The 26,768-nt window shown below is 42.8% G+C and overlaps 1 long non-coding RNA gene across 12 annotated transcripts in view; it reads right to left on the bottom strand.

The window, feature by feature from the left end:
• The window catches only part of LOC140611875 (uncharacterized), a 44,504-nt gene extending 18,740 nt beyond the window's left edge, over positions 1–25,764 (bottom strand). For 4 of the 12 annotated variants that reach the window (XR_012013119.1, XR_012013118.1, XR_012013121.1 and 1 more), the window contains exons 1-6: positions 25,549–25,690; positions 24,872–24,924; positions 24,048–24,228; positions 22,710–22,945; positions 21,216–21,302; positions 66–180 (exon numbers count right to left, since the gene is read on the bottom strand). This is a non-coding gene — a long non-coding RNA (uncharacterized lncRNA). Of the gene's footprint in view, positions 1–65; positions 181–7,960; positions 9,121–11,617; positions 12,055–17,771; positions 17,845–19,777; positions 19,795–20,330; positions 20,544–21,215; positions 21,303–22,709; positions 22,946–24,047; positions 24,229–24,871; positions 24,925–25,332; positions 25,522–25,548 lie in introns of those variants that run through there. The other 8 variants (XR_012013125.1, XR_012013124.1, XR_012013127.1 and 5 more) reach the window with 8 other exon arrangements.
• Positions 25,765–26,768: the final 1,004 nt, after the last annotated feature.

The raw sequence follows: 26,768 nt of genomic DNA, 5'->3' as shown, positions 1-26,768 counted from the left end.
CATGGGAAATACAAAGGAAAATAAAATATCTTCCTTGCTTTCTGGAAAGAGAAATACAAACTTACTTGGATCCTTTATTTTGAAATCATGTAGCTCTCTCTGCCAGGATGTCTTTACTGAATCCAAGTTTGACCTTTGAAGGACTGTCATGGAGTGGTCCCAGGATTCCCATTTTCTTTCCTATGGGATGACAAAAAGATGCTTGATACATAAAAGACAAAAAGAGCAAGAGGCTAGATGATTTCTATAACCCATTTCTTTACTGTCTACAGCACTATTCCAATAGCATTGGAGAAAATGTAGTAAGGACACTGATGGAGCGTCTCTGGAGTCACAACGATGAGAAAGACATTTTTTCTCTCATTCCCTCTGCACCTGTAGTGTGCACGTGTACACACACACACACCTTGCAAAATATGCACTTGTAAAACAAGCAAATCAGTGCTGGAACAGGCAAGCAATCAAATAAATAACAGACATTTTAAGGAAGGCTCCTATTTTTTCCCTGACAGGGCACACATTAACTTAGCAACAGCTGCTCTGGTGGGAAGACATTATTCTTTGGATTGTCAACAAGTTTGATCCCCTTTCCCATTATCCCAGCATATATCTAGAAAAATTCCAACGTGATATCACTATTTTAGCAGTTAGTTAAGTAGCTGGTGTAATGCAGGAAGCATTCTCTATCCCTTTCCCAGTGGAAGGATGGGGTTATTTCACTTTTCCAAAAGGCCATGAACTCTGCACAGTGAAGCACTGCCATCTCACAAAATAGCATGCCTAGAAAGAAATTTCCCAAAGGTAATAACCTTTGAGCTGAGCTTTAAATAATGAAATCTGCTGCACCTTCCACCCTAGCCAGTGCATATATTAGTAGCTCAATATATGATTATTGAATGATTGAATTCATACACCCCCAAAAGCATACACATATATATTTAGCATAAAGATAATGCTAGATATATACGTAAATGAAAGAGGAAGCATGAAGGTTATTCACAGTTGGTAACAGGATTAGAAATGCTTCATACTGATTAAGCCAAGGAAGGTGAGGAGTTAAATTAGCCTCAAAGGATCAAAAGTCCAGATGTGTTGGGATGAATCCAAAAGCTATTCCATAGGATTGGAGAGGGAGAGAGAGGACTGTTGTTTGGGAAAAATGAGGAACTCAGAGCCTGTTGGAGAAGATAAATGCAAAAGCACACAGACTAGAATATAGTGGGATAAGTGTTAAAATAAATAGATATAGTGTTTTAGAGGCTTATGTAGAATGGCAACTAACCCCATGTGTCTTTAGGTAAGTAAAGGCTTCTGCCAGAGGTTAGCCAGGCAGAGGGTGTAAAACAATGTTCCTGGCAGAGGAAACTACATGTGCAGGGAAGTATAATAAGTTAGGGCAGTGGTTCCTAAGTATGACCACATATTAAAGCCACCTGGAGGACTTAAAAAAAAACAACAACCAATCAACTTCCACTTCTGACTATGATTGACTAGCTTTCATGAGAATATTATTTCCTGACAAATATAACAGTTATATAATAAAAAAGCAACTACTCCTTGAAGATGTTGGAGAATAATCAAAGCATCCAGGCTTTGTGGGGCCAGGATCCTAGAGAAAAGTCAGGCTCAATATTTTCTGGTGGTTTATTCTTAACGTGTTTGTTGATTTATAAGCAGAATAGGGCTGAGAGTCTGAGCAGAAAGTATTTAATCAAAGCTTTTGGTTGTCTCATGGGACTAGCAAGACAAAAATTGGAGTTCAGTGCTACTAAGGCATCTAGGACTTGGAAAATCAAGATCCTGGTGAAAAGAGAACCTCAGGGAGGTGAGCCCAACATTCTCTATTGCTATTAACTTGAGGCATTTACTAATATTTCTAGTTGCATGGGGCAGCATAGAAATATTATAAAGCAACATGGAACTTTCTGCAGTCTCACAGTGCTGGGCAGATAATTATTGGAGTTCAGGACATAACAAACAAGAGGGCCTTGTAAATATTGAGGCTTTAAATTAATACTTATAAAGGCTATACCCTGACATTAAAGGCACACTTAAAATAGGTCAGCCTTTATGAAAACCAAAAATCAAGTCTTGAAGTATCCCAGTTATTACTCCGACAAGGTGACTTTCTTTCTACTTTAACTGCCAGTCTAAACCCTTACTAAAACCCCTATGCAGGAAGAGAACATAACCTAAATCCTCTAAAATGTATTGTACATAATGTCCAGCTTTCAATTAAATATCACTTGGCACACCAGGAGTAAAAACAAGAGAAAGAACAAACAATAGAAACAGACCCACAGAAATTCCAGATATTAAAATTGTTTGGCACTGTCTTTAATTGTAATTAATATGTGCAAAAAAGTAGATGGCAAGATAGAAAATCTCACCAGACAGCTGGAATCTGTCAATAAGAATGAAAAGGAATTTTTTGAATGAAAACTATAATAACTGAAATAAATAACTCAATAGATAGACTTAACAAAACAATAGACATATCAAGAGAAATTATTAGAAAACTTAAGTGTCGGTTAGAAAAGGTCAGGTTAGGATAGAAAAATCACAAAGAGGAAGAAGGCTGAAAACACATAAAAATGTGCATAAGAGACACCTGGGATATGGTGAAAAGTTCTAATCATCTGTAAGTATAAATTCAGAAAGAGAAGAGAGAGAGAATTGAGGCAGAAGCCATCTCAGAAGAGATACTCTGAGAATTTTCCAGAATTAATGAAAATCATCAAATTACAAATTCAATAAGCACAATAAATGCCAAATAGAGTAAATACAAATAAGGCCATACTCAGGAACATTATAGTTAAACTACTTAAAATCAAAGACAAAGAGAAAACCTTAAAAGATGCCATTTAAAATGGACGTCTTAGCCTCAAGGGAACAGCACTAAGACTTATAGTCGACATTCAAAAGAAATGCTGGAAACAAACAAAACAAAGAAAACAACAATGGAGTTGCATATTTATCATGCTGAAAGAAAATATTCCCCATTCTGAAATTCTATACCCAGCAAAAATATCCTTTAAAAAATAAAAATAAAATGAAGACTTTTTATACAACCAGGTTGAGAGAATTTGCTACCAACTGACACAGTAATGGAAATACTGAAAGGAGTTCTTTAAGTAAATGATAAATGATCTCAGATGGAAGTGCAGAAATGCAAGAAGAAATGAAGAGCAGTGCAAAGATAAATATAAAAATTAGATGAATATTTATTGTGTATAACAACTATAAAGTCATGTCTTTGGGGTTTAAAAATACATAGAATTAAAATGCATGAAAATTGTAGCATAAAAGTAGAAATTTGAGTAAGTGGAGTGGAAGAATTCTAAGGTTGTTGCATTTTCTGGGAAATAGTAGATGTATCAGTCTACAGCAGACTGCAATAAATCAAGGATATATATTTCTCAAAATGTGAATCCTGGACTGGCCTCATCAGCATCACTTGCAAACTTGTTAGAAATGTAATTTCTTGTGTTCCTCTCAGGCCTGCAGAAGCAGTAAATCTGAGGTGAAGCCCAGAAAACTACATTTTGGGAAGTCTTCCAGATGTTTCTCATGCATGTGAAAGTTTGAGAACTGCCTTAGAATAACTACTGCAAGTATAATAAGATAATTTATAATTAACAAGCTAATACAAATACAGGGGGAGGGTGGAATAATAGAAATACTTGGTTAGTTTAAAAGGAGACAATAAAGGAAAAACAAAGAATGAGTGAGGCAAACGGACAACAGTAAATAATAAGGTAGAAGATTTTAAAGTCAAATATATCAGTATTTATTTTAAATATAAGTACACTACTCAAGTTAAAAGATGAAGATGATCAAATAAATGCAAAATTCAACTAAATGTTACCTATAGGACACATCTTAAATACAGTTAAAGAGAGATTGAAAGTAAAATGAAGGAAAAAAATATACAGGAAACATTAACCAAAATAATAGATGTAGCTATATTTGTATCAAACAAAGCAGACTTAAAGAAAAGCAGCAATTCTAGAGATAAATAGGAACATTTCAAAATGTTAAAAAGGTCAACTTTACAAGGAAGATATAGCAATTATAAATTTGAAATAGCCTTGAAATAGAGAAAAAATGTGACAGAACTAAGGAAAAAAATTAAAAAGTCTACTAACAAGAGTTAGTAGGAGATTTTAACAGAACCCTCTTAATAATGAATAAAGTAAATAGATGTAATATTACCAGAATTACAGAAAACTTGAAAAACATAACTAACAAAACTTCTATTGGACATTTATAGATCTTGAACCCTGTAACTGCAGAATATATTTTCTTTTAAAGTTTTTATAAAGTAATTACCAGAATAGACTATCAATTGAGCAATAAAGCAAGTTTCAAGACATTTCAAAGAATTGATATTATATACAAAATAGATTCTCTGGGTAGTGAAGCTTAATTATATGTAAATTAAATCCATACTCAAAGAAGAAATAAAAAATTAGTGTATATTTTGAAGGGAATGATAAAAAATTATATCAACACTTGTGGGAGGCAGCTAATGCTGTGCTTTAAATGTCTATCCTTAAAATGTATGTATTAAAGAGTAAAAGAATTAAAATATATTATTTTAACATCTAATTAAGAAGTTAGACAAGGAAAGGCAAATTAAACCCAAAATAGTAGAACTAAGATGATAAGATTAAATTAATGAAACAAAATGCACACATTATAGAAAAAATCAATAATGTTGGAAGCTGTTTCTTTGAATTGACTGAAAGAATTAACGAAGTCTCAGGAGAAGCAATCATGAAGAAAGAGAACACAGAGTACCAGTACGAAGATGGCATCAGTATGAAGAAATGAAGATGAAATCTCTATAGATCCTAGAGACATTAAGAAGTAATGTGAAATCTTGAAGATATTATGCCAGTAAATTTGAAAACTTAAGTGGATAAATTTCTTGAAAAACACGACTTGCCAGTACTGTGCAAAAAGACAAAACTAAAAAATAGAAATTCTATTCTTCCATGTGATCTAATGGTTACATGTTAACCAGTCAACAACTGTGTCAAATAACTTTACTATCTGGATTACCAATGGGTCTGCCTGTGTTATCTCTTGCTCTTGGTTTTTCGTCCTGACAAATAAAAACCTTTCCACAGAGAAAACACCAAGCCCAGATAGCTTTATCAGTGAACTCTCCCAACCATTTAAAGACCAGATAAGATGCATTATTCACAAACTCTTCCAGAGATCAGGAAAAAAGAGAACAATTTTCAGCTTGTTTTCTGAAATCAACCTAAACCTGTACCAAAACTCGATAAGTGTAGAACAAGAAAGGCCAGTTTTTCTCATTAACATAGACTCAAAAGACCTAAAGAAAAATAAGTCCAGACATATACAATGAAGAGAATATTATGACCAAATAGGGCTTATGCTAGGAATGCAAGGTTAGCTTAACATTAGAGAATCAATCATTATCATTAACCACATGAACAAAATAAAGGAGGAAATATATCATGTGATCATCTTAAGAGATGTGGAAAAAATACTTCATAAAAATTGAAACTTTGTTCATTATTAAAATTCTCAGCCAAGAAAGACTAGCAGGGATCTTAGTATGATAAAAGGTATCTAGTTAATGCTAAAATTTTGAAAGCTTTCCTCTTGATACTAGAAATGAGACAAGTGTGCTTACTATTAAAATTTGGACACATCATGATCATGTCTTTAAAATTTCAAAATGAATATATAGATAAATAATTAGAATTCAGAACTCAATTCAGTGAAGACACTGGATACAAGGTGAATAGAAAAATTGTGTTTCTTTATACTATCCACAAATAATTTTTAAAAAGTTTTAAAAATGATACACATTATAATAGATTAAAATTGCTCAATATTCAAGACTATGTCTCCAGAGACAGTAAGACTTAAATTAAAAAACTTTTATTGAGAGATCCCTGGGTGGCGCAGTGGTTTGGCGCCTGTCTTTGGCCCAGGGCGCGATCCTGGAGACCCGGGATCGAATCCCACATCGGGCTCCCGGTGCATGGAGCCTGCTCCTCCCTCTGCCTGTGTCTCTGCCTCTCTCTCTCTGTGTGACTATCATAAATAAATAAAAAAATTAAAAAAAAGACATTTATTGAGAAAAATTAAAGAAGACCTAATAAATAGAAGGATACACACTGTGGATCAGAAGACTTCATTTTGTAGAAATGTCCCCTTTCCCAAAATTGATCTATAGAGTAAGTGTGATTCCATTCAAAATCCCAAGGATTTAAAAAATTGACATGCTGATTCTAAAACTTATATAACATACTATGGGGGCAAGAATAGCTAAGACAGCCTAGTAGAAAAAGAGAACTTACACTGCATAAAGACTTATTATAAAGTTATAGTAGGAGGCACCTCAGTGGCTCAGTGATTGAGAGTCTGCCTTCAGCTTAGGTCATGATCGTAGGGTCCTGGGATCAAGTGCTGCTCAGACTCCCTGCAGGGAGCCTGCTTCTCCCTCTGCCTATGTCTGTCCCTCTCTCTGTGTGTGTCTCTCATGAATACATCAAATCTTTTTTAAAAGTTATAGTAGTTATGTTAGGTGGAATGGCTACAAAAATAGACAAACAGTCTAGTAGAACAGAGTAAAGAATTCAGAAACAGATCTACACATATACGGTTGCTTGACTTCTGTGAGAAAAGCACTACTTCAATGTAGTAAAGAGGTTAGTCTTTGTCAATAATTGGTTCTAGTTTAATTGGATATCCATTTGGAGAAAAAAAATGAACCTACATTGTATGGAAAATTTTTTTCATGTGTATTACAAATCCAAATATGAGAGGTAAACAATAAACATTCTAGAAAATAGCAGAGGAGAATATCTTTCTCCCCTTAGGTGGCGAATATTTTAAAAATCATAACAAAAAACTAATAAAGTGGACTTCACTAAAATCATTAAAATTAAAAGCTCAGCTCATTTGATTCAGCAAACCACAACCATTAAAACAAGGATATCAGAAAATTTTTGGATGGTAGCTATGTTTCTGCAAAATGAACAGTTTAGTAGGCTAATGAATAAGATCTAAGTTGTCCAGCTACAGCAGCAGCAGCAAGATGCCCTATGATTTTTCTGACTTATTTCTGATATTTTCAAGATGCAGTAAAAGTTGCACTGATTTGGGGTTTGAATAAAAAGAACTAAGAGACACCAAAGGTACTGAACAGAGGAGCCACAGCATGAGAGAAGATATTTGCAATACCTATGTCTAACAAAGAACTTTGGCACATAGAATAAAGACCTACAAATCAACATGTAAAAACAGACTGCTCCGCCACAAAATAGGGAATGGTCTGAGCGACCAACAAGTGTATGGAAAGGCCCTCAAGTTCATTAATTACCAAGGAACCTATAACCACAATGTGATACAACTATACAGCCAACAAAAATGATTAAAATTAAAAAGAGGGGATCCCTGGGTGGCTCAGCAGTTTAGCGCCTGCCTTTGGCCCAGGGCGCGATCCTGGGTCCCAGGATCCAGTCCCACGTTAGGCTTTTGCAAGGAGCCTGCTTCTCCCTCTGCCTGTGTCTCTGCCTCTCTCTGTGTCTCAAATAAATAAATAAATAAATAAATAAATAAATAAATAAATAAATAAATAAATAAAATATTTTTAAAAATTAAAAAGAAACTCAAAATACCAATTTTGGAGAATGTAAAGCAATGAGAGCCTTCACATACTGTAAGTGGGAGTGTTAATTAGTACAACACCTTGGGAAACAACTTGACATTATCTGCTAAAAGTGAACAAATGTATATCCTTTGATTCAGTAATTTTATTCCTAGGTATATATGTGTAAATATGTGAGCACCAAAAGAGATGCCAAGAAAGTTCGTAGCAACATTATCAAAGAATACATATTACATGATTCCATTTAGATGTAGTTCAGAAGGAAAAATTAATCTATATAACAGAAGGAAGAACAGCAGTTACCTGGAGAGGAGGGTGGGTAATGAATTGGGCGAGGCAAAAAGATTTCTGAGGTGTTAGCAATAGCCCAAGTCCTGATATGATGGTAGCACAGATGTAGTCATCTTGAGGTCAGTAGACCTGAGTTTGAATCTGACTTATTGCAGGTATAACCCCAATACATTGCTTAAACACTGCAAAGCCTCAGTTTTCTTCATTTGTAAAGTTCAGATAAATAAGATCTAGTAAGGATTCATAAAATAGCAAAGGAAAAGCTATGCCCTGAGTGAGATGCTCCCCAGCTAGTTGTTCCCTTACCTCCCTTTGTATACAGTGTCTGACTTTGTTGGACAAGATGCCGTGGCCAATCCCTGTGCTCCCCTACCCTCCACGGTGCATCAGTGAGGCATTGTTTATGAAAGGGTTTATCCCGTAACGGGCTGGCAGCCGTCTATACAGTAGGGATAAAGCCAAGGGCTATTCAACAGAGTTAAGATATTTAACTGGACTGGGGACCAAACCTATAACCTTGACCTCACTGTGCTGGGCTGCAGGCTGTGTACACAGCACGTATGCCTCAAGTGTTAGGAATCTTTCCTAGTTCCAGCATGGCCTCTCAGATGCAGATAGATGCCTGTCATTTTTCTTCATTCGGTATCTTGGAGTAAGGGATGAGGCAATGATATGGAGGGGTGCTCCATGCATTTGGCTGAATCCCAGTTTGCAGGATTGGATTTTACCTCCCTCAACTCTCCCTGCAATTCCTCTTGGATCGAGTGTCCTTGGCTTCCTGTCCTAAACTGCTGGAGGGTGAGTGTTGGGCAGCTGTGAAACATCTGCCACCGCATTCCACCTTCATTAGAGAGGTGGACAAAGTGATATATGTGTGAATTTTTCCAATGGCGTGTATGTTTGTGTGCACTTGTATAAAATTTCATTTTAAGGCCCTTTCTGGAGTCTCAGGGATGAAGAGCAGCATGGAGTTGATGCTATCGTTATTACAGTGAGCCCCTCATATGACGTTGGCAGATATAATATTTCCCAGGCATATAACGTTTTTCATTTAAAGAGGCAGCCTAGAGCACATTCCAACTTGAAAGATTTTCCTTTCTGGATGGTGGTTTCCTCCTCCAAGTCCTTGGGAAAATGTTGCCACATTTTTTTTTACCCAAATGATTGACTTCCTGGAAAAGAACATATAGAGCTCTTGTAAAGATTTAATTTTTATGAGTTCTAATTCTTTCCGGAAAACGGATCACTACCAAAGGCAAGTCTATGGTGTGTAGAACCCCAGCAGGAAGGCTTAGGCAAGAACTAGGGGTGCTGCTTGGTGACAGTGCTGGTGATGCATTGTGGGCTGTGGAACTCAGGCCAGCGGGAAGATGTGTCTCCAGCAGACTCGGTTTGAATTTTGGCTCTATCTGTTCTTAGTTGGGCGTCCTTGGGCATTTTATCTCATCCCTGAAAGCAAGACCACAATATTTGATCTACAGGATTAAATAAAATAGTGTACATTAGTGTTTCCTGACTGGGACCATCTTGTTCCCCAGGGGACATTCGGCAATGTTGAGAGACCTCCTTGGTTGTCACAGCTGGTGTGTGTGTGTGTGTGTGTGTGTGTGTACGGGTGGGTGGGTGGGTGTGCAGCACATGCACTGTGTCTGCTGGATGAGAATTCATTCAACTTCTTGCTCCCAAACCTGCTGACCTATCTTATCTGTACCTCTGAGGCAGACACTACTATTTCCAAACTAAAGCCACCCCTTTCTTCTTTGCCTTTGGAGTCTTGATTTTGCCTGGGTGGAGATGCCTTCATTTTGGGAAGTGGATCCAGCCTTGGTCTGGGGATGACTCTTAAGTCCCAATTTTAGGTAATATGATGTATCAAGAAGCCGTCTTCTGGAGGGCTTCTAGAATATACTTTTCTTTCTTTTAAGGGGGGCGGTTATGAGAGGAGAAACTCTGCCCATCACCAACCCCTGCCTCCTGACTATGAATTGGTCATTTACAGATGTAATGCTTAGAGCTTCTGCAGCCATCTTGCAACCATGAGGCAAAGGTGAAGCAAATCACAGGGTTGTTAGTTCTGAGCCCCAGCACCATTGAGGTGCTTAACTGATTATAGTGAATAGCTACCTCCTGACTTATTAAATCTGAGTTTAAATCACAATCCTGGAGGATTTACTGTTATTTGAGCCTGAATGATATTTCTAACCAATAGAACATCTTTCATTTTTGTTCTAGTGAAATACCTCCTGGATCCTATCTCCATCCATTCTCTTCAAGACTCTCCTCTATCATTGTTTTCTTCCTCTCTTCTATATATATATTTAAAACTTTTCTTCCCATTGTTTTTTTTTTTTTTCTTACTAAGACATGCTTGAGACTCTCCCACCTTAAAAAAAATCATTCTCAAAACCCTCCCTGTACTTATTCCTGTCTAGGTACTTCCTTATCTTTCATCTTAACTGTCATAGGAAGTTCCTGGTATTTTGCCTGTACTTGCTGTCTCCTCTTCCACCTCCCATCTGCCTCTCAGCACTGGCAATCTGGATTCCTCTGGAACTTGCCCAGTCACCAAGACTTCCACTTTCCCCTCTCCAATAAATATATCTAAAGTCTTATCTCATCATGCAACACCCTCTCCCTTCCTGGCTTCTGTCACACTGCACTTTTTGTAGGGCTGTCTCCTGCCTCTCCAGCTCACTGTTAGTCTCCTGAATTGAGTCCCTTATTCTGCCCACCTCTTAGGGGGTTGGACAACTATCGTTGGATAGCTCCCAAGAACCTCAGTCTTGACATATCCAAAATTGATTTCAGTATCTCATCTTGAAACCTCCTATCAGTCATTGGTGCCACCTTTTACCTAACTGCCTAAGGCAGACACCTGGGGACCACTGCTGATATCTTTCCTTTGTCACCGTCCTCCAACCATTCATGAATACTGTGAGTCATATTCTCCATACCTCTCTCTGCTTCCCCTCATCTCCTATAGTCTCTCCTTTAGTTAATTTCCCGGAAGTCTTTCCTGGCTTGTTTCCTCATCTCTATCTTGCCCTACTCCAACTCATTCTGCTTTCTAGAGTGCAAATCTGATTGTGTGTGTCACTTTCTTACTTAAAATTCTACGTTGATTTATATGGTATGGTCCAAATTCATTACCATGATTTATGAGGCTCTGTCTTCTAGTCACTTCTTCCCTTATACTCTCTGAGAAAGTATAGGTCTCAGCCTATAGGAGGTTTCTAGAAACTTCCACCTCCAACACCTCTGCCCCACCCCACCCCATCCGAGATGACTCTACTTGTCTCAGAAAACTGCCACCTGATTCTAACACACCTGCCTGGATTAGGAGTCACTCCCATATGCTCCGCCCCTCACCTTGGAGCCCTGAGTCCACAGAATCCAAGTCAATTCTTTGTGTGTCTGTATCCCTATTGAAATGTAAGCTCCATGAGTGTAGGCTTTGCAGTGACTAGTTCACCATTTGTAGATGCTCATTGAATGTTCATGGAGTGACAAGAATACAGGATGAGCAAATCATAATGGACATGTCAAAGGTCCTCCTTTGTACGATGTGAGTGACCTCTGCCTCTGCCAGTGACTTTCCTTCCTTTTCCACATCTCCCTTCCCTGCCCTATTTCCAACCCATCTCCTTCTAAAGTCCACATGCGGTCTCTGCCCACTTTCAAGTTTGTTTGATCTTATCACGTTTCATTTAATCCTCAGGACAATTGTGAGGCAGCATTATTACTTTCGTTGCAGAGATAAAGTTGAGAGGGATGAAGTATACTTCCAAAGGTCACACTGCTGAGAGGGTCAGAGTCAGGGTTCACATGCTTTGTCTTTCACACCCTGTGCTCCTCCCACCACAGTAATCTTGGATGGCTGTTTTAGGTGTTTCATTTACAATACTGTTTAGCTGTTCATGAGAATTCATTGTATACTGCTCTCTTGAGTGTTAAGAAAACTGAACTGGTCTTTTTATAACCAGTATGTTCTCAGGAAGTGCTTGTTGGCTGACAATTCCAACTTAGAGTTGCGTGCAGGTTCTGGGCAGAGGGACAGGCAAGAGGAGTGTTCTTTAGGGCTGGTGCCAGTTCTCCATCCTTCATCCCTGCAAGAGGGAAAAATCTCTCATTTCCAATTCCGTTGCCAGCACAAAATGGGAGCATAATAAAGGTTAGTTGTCTTCCCTCTGGCTCTCATGAACTTTGATGAATATCCTTCTAAGAACCCTCCTCCTAAGACATGCTTTCCTGAAATTTGCATGGCCTAGAAACTTAACTTCCAACTTTGTGTTTCTGAAGCTTCGGTCATGGTTAGGTGCTCTGTGTTGGAGCCCTAGGACTTTTGTACAAGGCAAATGGTGGCCCAGTCAGTGTCCAGGGGGCCCTGGAGGAGAACATCTCCAGCATTTGGATTCCACAAGATCCCCTAAGAAACGTAATATGTCTCTGTCATCACTGTATTTCAAGAAAAAGCTACAATTGATTTTCTCCTTAATATTCATGTGTCCATTTATTTACTCATTATATATATATATATATATATATTTTTTTTTTTTTTTTTTCAAAACAATGGCAGGCTTTTCATGATCCACTGGGAAATACAGATCACAAACAATTACAATGACTGGAAGAATTCCGGGGGTGGAGGGTTAGGAAAGCCTCTCTGGGGGAAGTAATGACCTGGCTAAGATCTGGGAGATAAGAAGACGTTATCCAGGTGCAGTGTGGGAAGCCCTATGGCAGGCATTGGAAGGGGACTCAAGAGAGACCCAAGTGTCAGTTTCTGCCTTTCAGAAACTTAAAATTAAGTTCAAAGGGCAAAGCAGCCTCCTATGATATGGTTAAGAAACACTGTTGAGTGGTTGCTGTTAAGTGTCCAAATGGATGAAATAGATTTTAAATTCCAGTAAGGTGAGATCATTGGATTTCTGCAAGCTGGGAAATGGAAGATATTTCAGTGTGATGAAGGGAAGAAGGCTCAGGAGGACAGCATCACCACCTCAGGCTATCTCTTGAGGAAGTGAGTTCCATATCAGTAGAGGTATTCAAGCAGGTCCAGAGGGCCACTTATGGGTAAGGTTAGGTGGTCAGAGGAGGTGACAGAAATTATATACAAGGGAGACCAGTGTACTCTGAATTTCAACTGTTCAAATGCTTCTCATGATTTTTGCTATACTTCAACCTCAACTTTGTTGTTATATAGTAACTGTTTTAATTAAAGAGATATATTTAAAAGGAAGCTAGTACAGATCTACATTTACAATATAAATTGCTCTCACATTTATTAAGCAGAAGTGGCAAGATGTAAAAGCATGGTGGACCCACCACTTGTGTAAAAAGAAAATATATATAATATCACACACACACACACACACACACACATACACACACACACATACACACACACGTATCACCCATAAACTAGAAAGCATAAAATAAGCTGGTAATGCTGATTACCTCTGGAGAAGGATGCTTGCAGACCAGAGCACACATTACATATTCAAAGAAAAGAAATGAATGAATGAGTGCCCAGGTGACATAGTTGATTGAGCATCTGACTTTTGGTTTTGCCTCAGGTCATGGTCTCAGGATGCCGAGATTGAGCCCATGTCAGGCTCTGCACTCAGCATGGAGTCTGCTTCAGATTCTCCCTTTGCTCCTCCCCCCACCCTCACTCTCTCTCAAATAAGTAAATAAATCTTAAAAAAAAGAAAAGAAAAGAAATGAATAAGAATCATTTTAAAAAGCAATGTCACTTGTGTTGCCATTTTGATGAATGTGGGCTATGTAGCCACAGAAAGAAGATCTGAGTAGTAAACACCAAGAGGCTACCTTTCTTTCTTTTCCTAGATTTTCTAAAGTTTCTCCAGAGAGCATATACACAGTTTTTTATTTGAAAACTGTGCTAAATGACCCTACTGGATAAGGGAGAACAATGTGGACAGGTATCAGAGGTAGGAGGAAGCAGCAAGAGCTAGTCCATGTACTTAGAGAGTAGGGGTGAGAAAACCATGGCTGTGAAGATAGTTGTGATTCAACAGACTTTCAGCCTGATGGGAAAGGTTGGAGCAGGCACTGGGTGAAAAGATTCCAAGCATGGTATTGGAAACCGACTTCAGGGATGCCTGGGTGGCTCAGCAGTTGAGCGTCTGCCTTCAGCTCAGGGTGTGATCCTGGGGTTCTGGGATTGAGTCTTGCATTGGACTCCCCGGATGGAGCCTGCTTCTCCCTCTGCCTATGTCTCTGCTTCTCTCTATGTGTCTCTCATGAATAAATAAAATGTAAAAAAAAAAAAAAAAGAAAGAAAGAAAGAAAGAAAGAAAGAAAGAAAGAAAGAAAGAAAAAAGAAAAGAAACTGACTTCGAGGTCCTATGGTGAACAGTTGTGGGGTTGTGAGTGGCTTTGGATGAAGAAGGGGTCTGGGGGCTGAGAGCAGAGTAGTGGGATGGGAATGCGGAGGCTGGAGAAGGTGCAGGGCAAAGAGTCAAAACTGAGCCAAGGTGGTGGTGACAGGGTGCCAAGAAGTTGACAGGGCCACTGAGTATACAGTCCTGGTGCCACCTTTCAATTTGCGGTTATACACATAACCCAATAGCTGGGCACGGCGGCCCTGGTTGGCACTCAAGGAGGGGGGCTGGGCAGAGTGAGGGAAGGCTTAAGGGTAATCCAGAAATGAAGATGAGAATGTGCAGGGAGGTAGCAGGGGCTTAAGAAGCATCCTGCATTGGAGTGAGCTGGGATTTAGATAATGATGAGGACTGGCGGCCAGTCTGGGGAAGTCCGGCTTGAGTGAGCTTGTGTCCTGACTGTGGAGGTTGTGTGGGTGGTCTTCCCTATGAGCACAGGAAAATGTGGAACGCATGGGGTGCCTGCTGGTCGGCACCTGACAAATGAGGTCACTGTTAATCTGCGCATCACTTAGTCCTTCCTGTTCCAGTGGTAGTGGGCATGACACACTTGAGGAAATACTGGCTGGGGTGAAGGTGGGACAGGAGGGTCTGGAGATCACAGAGCACCAGTAGATGTATGATTTCAGGCAACCAGGGAAAGCCCTAGGGAACTGGAATATTCAAGGTGAAGGAGGGCCTGTGGTTTCTGGAGATGGAGACAGCAAGAGTGAGCACAATCTGGGTCAGGTAGGGCAATGGCTACAATTTGATTTACTGAATAAATGAATGATGCTCCGGTGTGAAGGGTGTGAGCAGCAGAGAGGGTGAGAACATGGTCATCCTTCCTCTTTTTATCATGATGAACGGAAGGGGATCCCATCGAAGTGGAATTTAATAAAATCGACTTGGCCTTCCACCCTGCCCCAGACTATTGGAAATTCCAATTCATACAAGGCATTGCTCTCAGCCTTATTAGTGTCTTTGGAAATAAAGTGAAAGGCTCTTAGAAACCTTGAATTTGAGGTTCCAAAAACATTCTTTTCCATAGTTCTATAAACCTAACCGTGTATTTATCTCTCTGTTTGGGATTCCATCAGAGATGAGTGTTTCATCCTCTGTTCAGGAGAGACAACAAGAAAACACATTTTCCTTTTTCCTAATTTCCTTTAGAAGGAAATGACATTTGCCTATACAGTTCTATTTTTTCCTTTTGGTTTTTAATTATAAAAAGCTTCTCGCTGCTGATTTATTATATAGGGAAAAAATTGTGTCTTTGAGACCCACTGCACTGTAATTACTTGAGTTAGCACTGCAGGTATCTATGCAGAGGCCAACAGTCAATTTTGACTCAGAATAGATAATACACGGACTGCTATTAAGTTTAATGTAGATTAATGTGAGTTGCTTCCCTTTTCACGTATGTATGCAGGTACCAATAATTAAGATTAATTTCCACTAGATAGAATGGCCTTCATTGTGCACAGTGCCAGAAAATGCTTCTTTAATAGCTGTTAATTGGATATATTTGCTTTGATGGTGAAATCCTGATTAGTCTTGTTACCCTGAAAACTCCCCTTCTTGCTCTCCCCCCCCCAACCCCCGCCCATTCTCTAGGAGAAAAAGAGATTGACGATGCAAAGTCAGAGCTTTGGAGGTGATGAACTCCTTTGCACCACCTAGCCTAAAGCACCCATGCACTCCATCTAAGAGAATCAGCCTCAGCCCTAGGTGCTTCCTCTTACTGAGTGCCTACTAAGTGCTAGGTACTTTATTTCCGTGTATATTTTTAAGGGCAGTGCCATGAGTTGGAAATTACTATCTTGTTTACACAAATGAAAAACTTGTGTTTCCTCCATGTTAGGGCATGTGCGTGCTTCACACACCCCGGAAGTGATAGGATGGGGGATTTCCAGTCTGGTTACTTTCTGACTAAATGCAGAAAGATCTCAAAAATTGCCAAGGGAGGACCATTATCAGCAGCCCTGCTGCTTTTCCATTTTCTTGTTGCTATGAAAGTCTTAGAGCCTACATGGAAATACCATCTCCCCTCTCTTCTCTGTGTCTCTCTTCACTATTATTTCCCTTCCTTCTTGGATTGCCATGGTTCAAGACCAAACAGAGAGAAAACAGAACTCTCAGAGGTGATCAGAAGCACCCAGGCCAAAGCCCTTTTATTTCTTCAACAGGTTTTAAAGACTGGTTTATGTGAGGCAAAGTGAAAGGATGGTAATAGTTCTAGAAATAGGTCTTATTTCTCCTTAGCAATTAACCCCCTCTCCATTTCCCTTCCCCAATGGGAGCTTGCTTCCTTATATATCCGTGTTTTTCACATGGCAGAGGTACTCTTACAAAAAGCAAAACTTCCTGGTAGCAATTACCCGTGACTAGCTTCTTCCGGCTAACTCCAGTGGTATTTGGTGGAGGGAGCCCCAGGAGGAGGAGAGGAGGCTCCAAGATGAACTTGACCTCTATTTTGCTTAGGTTTGGTAGAGTCTCTACAAGACCCGAAATGTGATTTGGGGTGCCTAGAGAGAGGTATAATTTTGGGTGCCCAACTTGCTGCTCTCATGTGTCTCCATGGAAGGTGCTCGCCAGGAGAGCTAGGTTGCAATCTTGCTTCTGCCACGGATGAGCTGTGTGATCCTGGTTAGCTTACTCAACTGCTCTGAGCCTTTCCCTTCCTCCTTAGACCACCTGATTCCCAGGGTTTGTTGTTTTGTTTGGTTTGTTTTTTCAGAGGAGAAATGAGATAATGCATGCTAAGCATTGCACTTAATGCAGGATTTGGCACATTTGATGAATATCATTTTTCTTTTCATTTCTGGGGATTGTGGCCTTACTGACATGTTTAAGGAGAAGCAATAAACTTTATCACGTTTTTCCTGGGGGAGCTGAATATATGCTGACACCAGTGGGCAGAAAAAATTCTTGCTAAGTCCCTTCAGGGGAAATCATTCAAATCCTTTTACTCTGTACACTGAGAAAGTTGGGTTCAGTCAGTAGAGTGCCAGTCACATTTTGAATGGGCAGTTTGTCATTGCATGGGTCTGTCTCACATATTAGAGCACATTTAGCGTAACCTGCCCTACCACTAACTGCCTACAGTACCCTCAGCTTTGCAACAACTCACTGTCACACTTCTGAGTACTCCCTGGGAGTTGTTATGCTTCCCAATGCCAGCTGAGACCCCCTGGCTGAGGTCCTGAGATCCTAAAATTCCTCAGTGGCTCCCTGGAGCCCTCTCCAAAGTGTGGGGGCCCCAGAAGCAGGCATGCCTTCCTGGAAACAACCTCTGATGGTCTGAGATCGGCGATGATTGAGGGCTTGAGCTGGAAGTCCCTTGCCCAGGTGCAGGCTTCCAGGACTGGTCTGGCCACCCACCTTCCCTCCCCACTTGCTGGAGGCAAATGCCAGCCTGGCTCTGAAATCCTCACCTGGCATGTCCTGCCCAAGGAACCTTATGGTTGGGAAGAACCACAAATGAAATGTCCTGACCTCCATGTGATACTGTGAATTGAAAGAGGCAATTAAGTCTTGTGTCCCTTCTGCACATGGTCTTAAAGGCTGGCTGGCACCCCCATCCCCCATCCTTTTTTTTTTTTTAAAGATTTTATTTATCTATTCATGAGAGGCACACACACACAGAGAAGCATAGACGTAGGCAGAGGGAGAAGCAGGCTCCATGCAGGAAGCCCAATGCGGGACTCGATCCCTGGACTCCAGAATCATGCCCTGAGCTGAAGGCAGATGCTCAACTACTGAGGCACCCAGGTGCCTCTGCACAGGGTCTTAAAGGTGGGCTGGCTCCTTTGATGAGGAGTTGAAAGTGAAGTTAGAAAAAATATCATTAATATTTATTTAGACAACAGGACATTATTTGGAGGGTAAGTTAAACAGATTATTTAATAGCTATAAAAGTTGCTAATTGGGGCTAGCTTCTGCTTTCAGAACTCTTTGTAAACTCATTATAGCTGTAAGGTGAATATTTTAGATAGAAGAATAGCCTGGTGTTTGGTAGCCCTGGCTGGGAAGTCCGGCTTGGGTTTCAATGACAGTCTGTCATTTATTAACAGCATGATATCATGTGAATTACTAAATCCCCTAAAGACTCAGTTTCTCCTCTAAAAACAGGGAAAAAGAAACCTATCTTGCAGAAAGTTGCCACGATGAAACTGTGTCTGAAAACAACCTATACAATGCCAGGCATGTGGTAGGTTTGCAATTTAGTAATCTTTCCATGATTAGGAAGGAGAATAGCTCATGAAAAGGCAAAAATCTTAAGCCCAGAGAATGGGTTTAAATTAGAGCAAGATGGGCTGAAGTTAGTTCCAGGGAAAAAAATCTTGAATGTATATATTGTTTTACCCCTGGACAAAGAATAGGAGAATATCTGGAATTCTTGGAAATCTTCAAGAACACATGACCTTTTCCAGCAGAATTTGTTCTGCTATCACTTAACCCCACAGAGCGGGAGTTAGTGATTTTCAAACCTCCGACTGTGCAGATGGCTGCATCCTCACCTACCACTGCACATCTGATGGGTGCAGGTATGTGCCAGGCGGGTGGGCTTGGGTCTGGCTGGCCTCTCACTGAGTATGGCTTCACCCCCTCACCCCCCACCCCCGGTCAAGGATGCATTTGCGCAATTTTGCCTGAGTGGATGTGTACAGATCTGACTTTTTATTTTTTTATTTTTTACTTTTTTAACATTTCTTTTTTTAAAAGATTTTATTTATTATTTATGAGAGACAGAGAGAGAGAGAGGCAGAGACACAAGCAGAAGGAGAAGCAGGCTCCATGCAGGGAGCCCGATGTGGGACTCAATCCCGGGTCTCCAGGATCAGGCCCTGGGCATGAAAGCAGGAGTCAAACCGCTGAGCCACCCAGGGATCCCCAGATCTGACTTTTTAAAAGAACCAGTGCAGAGATCCATCTTCCTAAGACAGCCACACTTAAAAGAAGGAATTAGCATATGCTCAAGTTTGGTGGGAGATGCTGGATTCAGAGGTGTGCACACCTAGAGAGAACCCAGCAGCAAAAATGGGCATCCAAGATAGGAACATTTGGAACATGACACATTAGCAAGGAGTGGAAGCTGAGTGGGGCCCATAGGATTAACCTCAGTATGTCGTGAGGAATCATAGGACTGAGCCACTGGGCAGAGCAAAGCATTGGTGACCTACGTGATGACTGTTCTGACTTGAATGACCTGGACAGGCTGTGAGAGCTCAGTGTGGCTTTCTTACAAATGCTCAGTATTGAATTATTGAATTTAATTATGTGATTTTGGAGTTGAGAGACAATGACCTACCTTGAGGAACAGCTGAAGGACAATGACGTACCCTGAGGCCTTGGCATGGATTTTAGCCTGCCCACCTGGGGCTTATGCTGATATCTGGGATTGGTGGTGGCGGTGGCAGGGAACAGCAGCTTCAACCAATTCTGGGGCCGGCGTTGCTGTTAGGGGTAGGGTTTATTGCATTCCATTGTTAAGGGACATTGTTCAGACCCTGGCATTCTGCTTTTGACTAGTATATTTGTGATGGAAGGATGGGTGGATGGAAAGACAGGTAGATGGGGGAAAAGTGGTTAGGAGGAAGGAAGAAGAAAGGAAGAAATGGATGGGAAAACCTGAAGTATAACATTGAATCCGAAGTGTTCTGTGCAGTTCTGGGTTTCACACACTCAAGAATGGAACTTCAGAGACAGAGAAAACCCAGAAAATGACATGGAGCAAGGAGGATTCATAAAAGAACATGAATAAAATAAAGAATTTTTCATTTCACTCAATATGAGCTGGGATGTGCTCAGAGCTAACATCAAAAGACATGCATAAAGCCCACCTTGGCAGTCACAAAGCTCTTGGATTTTAGTTTAATAATCAAAGTACTTCAAAAAGTAGTTTTAACCCAAATTAAAAGGAACATTTCTTTTCATTCTATTAAATTATTATACGGAACATGAGGTGGTTATGGATTGGAATTATTACTGGGACTAATGGATGGGATTTAGATGGAGGCAGGTTAGGGAGGACATTTATTGTTAAAAGACTGTCCAGCAGTGAGGCAGACTTCCTTGCGACATCTTGAGCTCCTCATCCTTGAAAATAAACCGTCAGGCAAGTGGTGAAAGTGGCTCCTGCACTGAGTCAACAGGTGTACCAAAGACCTCTCAATTCTCTTTTGAAATTCTGAGGTCTTATGTTTCTAAAATCGAGAAGAATTTGATGATAATTCTTATGTGGCAGATGCCATTGTAAGTTTTTATGCAGGCTAAAATATAGTGGAATACAGATGTATGGAGTAACGATGGGGAAGAAGAGAAGGAAGAAGACAGGGATGAAAGGATGCCAGCTCACAAGGGCTAAGCCTTGTGCAAAAATTTGCATTGTGTCACTGAGTCCTTGCAATTGCCCCACGAGGTGAAGTGCTAGTGAAGCGCTTTCCTCACTCTTAGATGAGGAAACTGATACTTGGAGAGGTTAGGTACTTGTCTGAGGTGGCACAGTTAATTAGCAGCACAGATGGATTCTTGCCTAGTCTTTCTGAAGCCTGACCCCAAGCTCCTCTTTCCGTCATGCCCTACACCTCCTCAAAGTGCCTGTCTGGAATTTCCCCGGGTGTTGTTGTCTAGCATGGGTCTGGCCTGATGGCCTTGGGTCTGAAGTGGCCCGACCAGCCTTACTTTGTGCCGTTAGCAGAAGGAATGCTTACCTTGCGGCAGGTATTGCGGTTAGTGAATTTATGTGGAAGTAAAAATGCCCTGGAGATTTTCCCGCTTGCTCGGCTGCAACACAGTACAACTCTCTCCCAATTGTCCCGTCAACAAATATATCACCCCCCACCCAAATTGTAATTGAATAACATTCTATCACTTACGGTCTTTCAGTACAGTGTTGTAACTTGGAAATCAGGAAGTAAGATTCTCAATCCAGGTCAGATTTTATTCTTTCCGAGACTCAGTTACTTTAAAGGAAATTTTAAAAGGAAAGGAAAGAAGGAAAAACTACTTCATCTCTAGAGTCTTTCAAATAATATATATATATATATATATATATTATGATTTATAATCATTATATCAAATATATGTGCATATATGTGTACATATCTGTATATATACATATGTGTATGTGTTTGTACTAATATTTAAATCAACATCTGCTTATCTGTACTTATATCAGCCAAAGTGATATAATTACCCAATAATCCAAAACAGGAAAATGGTTTAAAATAAATTGTTTCGCTTTGGAGTGCATTAGTTAGTGATCCTGTTGCAGAATTACTTAAAATAATAATAAAAAAGTTCTATTTCCTAACAGTACCCTGATTGGTTGGAGTAAGTATATAGCCCAGGAGGACTAAAAGTAATTCACTTGGCTTGAAACAAAACCATTTGTGGAGTGATGGCCAACACCCAAGAGCTGGCCACAGTCACGTGGGCTCTTGAGTGTCAGACAGGTCTGGGTCTGGGTCATGACCCTCCAGTTCCCTGGGTAGGGTAATCTTAGGCAGGTTATTCAACTTGTCCGAGCCTCAGTTTCCCCACTGGAAAGTGGGGAGAAGAGTACCTATCTTGTAAAATTGTCAAGGGTGAGACTGGGGCATATTTTGGGCCTGGCACACGTTGATGCTCCACAAATGGCAGCTGTTATGATCATGCGTGTCCTTACGCTCATCCATACCCTGCCCTCAAGGGCACAGTCACTGTTTCTTCTCTTGGGTTGGCATGCTGCACCAGAGTACCGAGAGGCATTTGCCAACCTTTTGGGTGAGAAGCAAGATTATCTCGACTGTAGAAACAGAGGTCTGAAATGCAGCCTCTGGAAAAGCCATTCCCATTTGCTTTTAACCATGGCACTGAGGGATCAGGAGGTTCCCCCTGCCTCTAAGAATCGGTCCCTGGTCACCAGTGCACCCTCCTCCTGCTGTGGCAGGCACTGTTCTGGGAGTGCCCCACAGGCCAGCACTCCAGCCAGGAGGGGGTTAAAACCAACATTTGCAGATAAAGAGGTAAACATATTTACATTCCTCTCTTCACACTTTATGCATATGTCATGCAGTGAATAGTTTTAGAGGTCTGTTTGTACTATCTCTCCAGAATTTTTACAGTCTGGAGGACACAAAATCTCTATAAAGTGACTTATTGAAATAGAAGCAGATTGGTAAAACCGTTTCCCTCTTATGAACTGTGAAGAATGATCCTCTAAATGAAATCAGGAAGGAACTGGACAGAATCTTGTTTAATGGTCTGACAAAATGAATCACAACGATTCCAGACATCCATCACTGCTAAAAGGGAACCACAAATGATCTGTGAACCACTATATATTGATTACCCATGTAGTACAAGTGTCGGATTTAATGTTCACACACCATAGAGAGGCGGCAGGGACAGATGGTGCCTTAACTCTTCTTTGATAGATTTTAATGGTGAAATATTGATTTCTATCTGGCCAAGGCCTGCTGTTAGGGGCCAAAGTCATTTGTTGGGTATTGCCGGACACCCAGTCGGCCCGGCGTAATCAATCATTTTTGGCAAGGCAGGTGAAAATCCAGAGAGAAGCACCTTGGAACCCAAACTGGAGCGTGATGTGTCTGAGTCCAGCCACCTAGAGAAAGAGAGAGAGAGAGAGAGAGAGAGAGAGAGAGAGAGAGGACTCTTGGAGATTGTGCTTGTAAAGAATTATTAATGATAAGACATGTTTACTGAGGAGAGCCGCAGCGAATCAGAGCTGACATGAAATAGTCTGGGAGCCTCGTGGAGAAAATGAGCCTCTTGCTAAGAGGGACTATATTTTATTTAAACATCCTTCTAAGGCTGAGAACTCAGGTAATCTGTTGTGTTACAAGCCACTGGCTGTTCTTGCCATCCAGAGAGATAACACTGAGGCGCTAATAGGAACACATCAATCACAATCAGGCTGCAATTCCAGTGGTGTCTCGTCCTCCCAGCTCCTCTTTAAGCTCCTTTAATAATGGTGATAACATAGTTCGGGGGCTGCTGAGAGGGGCTCTCCCCTCTGAGGGTCATATTCATAAAGCGAATAGCTTGCCAAGTCAGCACCCAGGGAAACAGATCTCTGCTGGACTTCCATGCAGGGAGAGAGGGAGGCGCATGGGCGAATGGGGCGGGTTGGAATCCAACAGGAGACTTTTCTGTCATCTGTTGGTCCTCGAGGCTCTGTGATGTCACTCCTATCTCCTAAGAAAGGTGTGTGTGTGTGTGTGTGCATGCTATGTGTAATTATCAAATACCAAGACTCATTTTCTTGGGTAGCTTATAAAATGGTCTTGAAGGCGATTCCCAGTTGGAGCTCTCCACATATTTTGAGCGTAACAACCTCATAGGAATAGGTATATGGCCTCCCAAGGAGATTTTGGGAAGGGGATGTGTGAGGCAGGGTGAGAGGGGGGATCCTCTTGACTTCTGCTGCCCTTTGTCAGTCTCTAGCTTCTCACCTCCAAGATCCAACCTCTGTTTGCTGATCTGACTTCCCCATAGGCTATGAGCTACCTGAGGGTGGCATTTGTGTCTAATTAATTGTTATATCCTCACTACTAACACCTGATCTTGGGACTCACAACATACTCAACTTGTGAATATGGCAGGTGCTTGTACCAAAGGAAGTCACACTGTTTTGCACCTTTGGAGGATCCACATAAATGTGTGTTGTGTGTGTCAATATACACATTCACGAAAGCATTACTGACCTTTTAAAGACATGTAACATTATTTGTGTGACTTGACTTCTTTTTACGAGACAGCATGGCTGAGTGGATGACAGCCTGGATACAAGAGGCAGACTTCCTGCGTTCAAGTCCTGGCCCCACCACTTACTGGAGGATGACTTTGGACAAGTTGCTTGAACTCTTTGTGCCTCAGTTACCTTGTCTATAAAGTGGGGAGAATAATGTACTATGTTATGTTTTAAGGATTCAATGAGTTAGCAGACATGATACATCTATAATGGTACCTGGCATACAGTAAGCATAAATGTTTTTATGTTGTGTGTATATGTATATATTGTGCATGTGTGTATATATATATACACACACACACACACATAAATATGTAACTTAAACATATGTAGCCATATACCCATGGCAGGCATTAGATTCAGGATCTTCATATAAACAAATACAAATGTATTTTGGAAATATAGGTTTCTAAGTGGTTTCTAAATGGTTGGTGTTAGGGCTCCCCACCAATACCGAAGCCTGAGCTGATAGCAGTTAGGTTTAATTTGGTGGTTGTTAGATGGGATGGCAGGCGTTTTGGTTCCGTTTAAATTCGTATACTCTCGAGCTATTTCATACCGGGGCTTCAATGAGTGTCCTTGCCTCAGGGTGTTTATCTCCTAAAACCTGTCGCAAGGCTGTGCATCTGCAACTGAACGAGTGTATATATCCGAGCACACATACAAAGGCGCTGCAGGGCAGGAAGAGCCCAGCTTCGTGGGGCCGCCCCAGCTGTGCACCCTGCCCCCAGATGTGAGAGTGCAGGCAGCAGATTCCGCTTAGATTATCTTGCTTACCTAATGATTTTTGCTTCGCTGCCTTGCTCGATTGTGTTCACCAGGACGGCAGGCTATTAAAATGTCAAGGCACATTGAATTGTTGTTATCCAGGAGAGAGACCTTTCCAATCAACCTGTGTTCTGGGGGTTGCATAAACTCCAAGAAGGCGATTGGAGAAAGGCTTTATGGCTTTTTTACATAGATGGGGGTGAGCGGGGAGGTTGGGAGAGGGCAGTGGGAGGGGGAGGAGAGGTGGGACAGGGCCGGGGGTTTATGGCAGCTGGAGTGTGCTAATTAAAATGCCATCTCCTCAAACAGGTATTGGTGGCTTCTCGCCTTTGCATTCATGGGGGACTGCAAGAGGGCCTGGCCGCGGGGTGCTGCGGCTTCTCGGGTGGGGGTGGGGGTGGGGGGCGCTGAGAGGCGGCCTGCCGGGAGCCGCGGGGGGGGGGCGGGGTGCGGGGTGCGCCGGGCGGTACCGTCGGGCAGCAGTGGCCAGGAGTCCCATCCCGGCCGGGCAGGAAGCTGCGGGGGAAAGGCAGGGCCTTCCGCGGCGGGCAGTGGGCCCCGCTGTCTGCGCCCGGGGCGCCGGCGGCCGTTTCGGGGGCGACACTGCGCGGCCCCGCCTGCGCCAGCCCGACGCCGCGGGCGGGCCGCTGCTCACGCCGCCAGGTCTCATCCGCCCGGGGACTCACCGTCCCTCGGGGGCGGGCGGGGGCAAAGGAGCCGCCCTAGAGCGGCCGCTGGGCCTCCCGGCTGGCCCCTCCCCTTCGTTCACCCCGGCTCGCCGAATCTAGCGTCCCGCGGCCGCGGCTCTCACTTGTTTCAGAGGCCGCTTTGTCTCCGCGGGTGTGGGGCTCCGCGCGGCCCCGGCGGCGTCCCGCCCCCCCCCCGCCCCTCGCCTCGCGGCGCCCCCTCCGCCGCCCCGGGGCCGCCGGGCGCCCGCGCCTTTGTCAGGCTCGCCGGCCGGGGCTGGCGCTGCGCGCACGCGCACGCACACACGCGCACACGCACTCGCGCGCACGCACGCCCCCCCCCCCCGGGCGCATGCGCGCGCCCGCCGCGCCGCCCGAAGCCCCGCCCCACCCGGCGGCGGCGCCCCGCAGTGCCCCGGTCCGCGCGCCTCCTGGCCGCCGCCCCGCAGACCTCCCCGCGCGGGGCTCGGGCCCCGGGCGCCGCCCGTTGTTGGCTTAGAGCCCAAGTCGCGTTTCCCGCTGCCCCTTCTCCCGGCTTCTCTCTTCCGTGCTGGCCGCCTGCGGTGTCTCTGTAAGGCTGCGCCTGGCTCCCCCCGGGCTTCCCCTTGCCCCAGGGAGGATGGCGGCGCCTCCGGGAGGGCCGTGGCCGCCGGGCCGGCCGGGCGCCTCGGGCCGCGGCTTCTACCCCGCGGCGGCTTCCCCCTTCCCCGCCGGCGCGCACCTCCCGCCTCCGGGAGCCTTTCCTGCTGCTGCTGCTGCTGCTGCTGCGCCGTCGCCGCGCGCTCCTTCCAGGGCCCGTTCTCCCTCCCGGCTTCATCACGCTTTATTGAAAACGCATCTTTACTTGCCTCTCCTGCCTGCGAAATGGGCAGTGCACTCCATGCTCCCTTAAGCCATCTACTCCTAATCATTGTTAAGCTGCTCCCCCTGTGGCCCTGTGAAAGATTCTCTCTGGGTCAGAGGCCCTGCTGCCCTCCTTTTTGTGACCTGGAACGTACGGAGGCTCCACACACTCCGGGGAGACAGGAGAGAACGAGTGGGGCCGCCTCCCACCCTTTTGGGGAACCTCACGGATATTCTCTGTTTGCTGTTTCGTTATGCAAAACGCAATCTCATTTTGACAAGCTTGCTAGAAGCTTTAAGTTCCTGTAGATCCGTTAACTCCTTGGGCTTCTGAAGGGAAGCCGACCCTGCGAGTTGGCTTTGGTCCAGGTCTGGCA

This window comes from Canis lupus, chromosome 20 (genome assembly GCF_048164855.1).
Source record: "Canis lupus baileyi chromosome 20, mCanLup2.hap1, whole genome shotgun sequence".
In the NCBI taxonomy this organism is placed as follows: Eukaryota; Metazoa; Chordata; class Mammalia; order Carnivora; family Canidae; genus Canis; species Canis lupus.
Note: the sequence above shows the minus strand (reverse complement) of the source record. Positions and strands in the feature narration are given on the sequence as shown.